The following is a 1,738-nucleotide window of genomic DNA, read 5'->3' as shown; positions in this document are numbered from 1 at the left end:
TGCTCTGGGGGCACTGACATGTAAGGCAGAGGTGAACGTGCTGGGGGCCAGCAATACACTTGAGACCCGTGGGCGCTCTCCTGAGGAGACAGAGAGCAAAGGTAGGGGATTGGCTTCCAGGCCGGCCCAGGATGAGAGGAGGGATGNGCAAATGCTAGTCTGATGGCAGGAATCTAGAATGTCAGGGCTCTGAAGACCTCTCCAGACCCCCTCCCCTCCAGTCTTGGGCTCAACTGCTGCTGAGAAGACTTAGGCTCAAGAGGAAGTGCCATTTGCCAATGTCAGCACAAGGCAATGCACTGACCTGTCAGAGGCGAGAGCCCTGATTTGCAGACACAGTTAAAAGGGGTCTTGACTGTAAAAGTGGGAGCCTCCCACTCTAGCAACAGATTCTCCTCACCTCCTGGGGGCNTGCTGGAGGCAGGTCTTCAGGCTTGGACACAGGCTTCTCCTTTGCAGCTGTAAAAGACCAAGAATCCTTTCCCACTCGGCCGCTCAACAACCTCATCTGAAGACACTCAACACCATTCTGAGGACTTCCCACCTTAAACCTTTCTGAATGCACCCCTTCCCAGATCTCTGCCTCCTGCAAACAAGTGCTGTCTACCATTGATAGGATGCTTTGNGTTTTATTTTACCCCCTACCTGGGCCCACAGAGGTCCAGGCTACCCTGGCCCATGGTCCCACTGCAATTCTGTGGCAGAGCTGGTCACAGGGTTACTCATGCCCTGCTTCTCTCCAACCAAACTCAGGCTCCCTCCCCAGCCAGTGACACTCANGGCGACCTCTTCCTTTGGTAGGGGTCTTCTTGGCCTGCTTGAAGGGTTTGCGGTGGAGAGTCGTTCTTGGTAGTTGAATCTGGCTTCTCTTTCCACGTGCAGTATACCCCTTTTTCTCAGAACCCACAGCCAGCAGGGCCTCGCCATGGTCCCTTCAATAGGGGTTTGAAGGACTCCTGCTAATCATGTGCAAAGGGGACCTGACCCCCTCACCCTCCAGGACACCATACTCAAAAGGATGCAGCCCAACTGGGACACCAACAGACCCAGAGAGCAGNAAGAATGGGTTTCCAACCTGACTTGGGTCCTGGTGCCACAACTGTGGCCTCTGCCANGGTGATTTGCACGTCCTCTGAGGATAGGTTCCATTGCAGGTGCTGCTGCTCCAGTCTTGTTCCNCATATTACATTCTGAGGTGGAGGTGGAGGCCCCGCAGGAAACAGCTACTTTGTCTTTTGGTCCCATGGTTCTTAGGCTGAGAGCAGAAACAACACTGTATCCCCATGGCCCTAAATAACTAAGTCTTCTTTCCTGAGCATGACCAAAGGAATGAACCAAAACAAAGAACAAACAAACAAAAACCCAAACAAACAGAAACAAAACAATAAAACAGATACCAAACAAACAATAACGAAATAATAAAACAAAAACAAAATTAAAAAAAAAAACAAAACCCAAGGAAACAAACAAAGCAAAAAAAAAAAAAAAACCCTTCCCGGACACCAAATAAAACAAGCAAGCAAACAAGCAAAGAAAACCATCTCTGGGAATGAGAATTTTCTCCAACATTATCACCACCAGCATCAGTTTATCCTCTCCTGGTTTTCTTCTGCCTGCATCTCCCATTTGTACTCACATAGTCTCAGGCTTCCTCCTGTTGTCTCAATCACCCAGCACCTCCCACCAACCAGGTCTTGGCACCAGCTCCATTACCCAATCGATCTGCTCACACTCACTC

This window comes from Mus caroli, chromosome X (assembly GCF_900094665.2).
Source record: "Mus caroli chromosome X, CAROLI_EIJ_v1.1, whole genome shotgun sequence".
NCBI classification, from domain to species: Eukaryota; Metazoa; Chordata; class Mammalia; order Rodentia; family Muridae; genus Mus; species Mus caroli.
The sequence above is the reverse complement of the archived record's forward strand: the minus strand, read 5'-3'. Positions refer to the sequence as shown.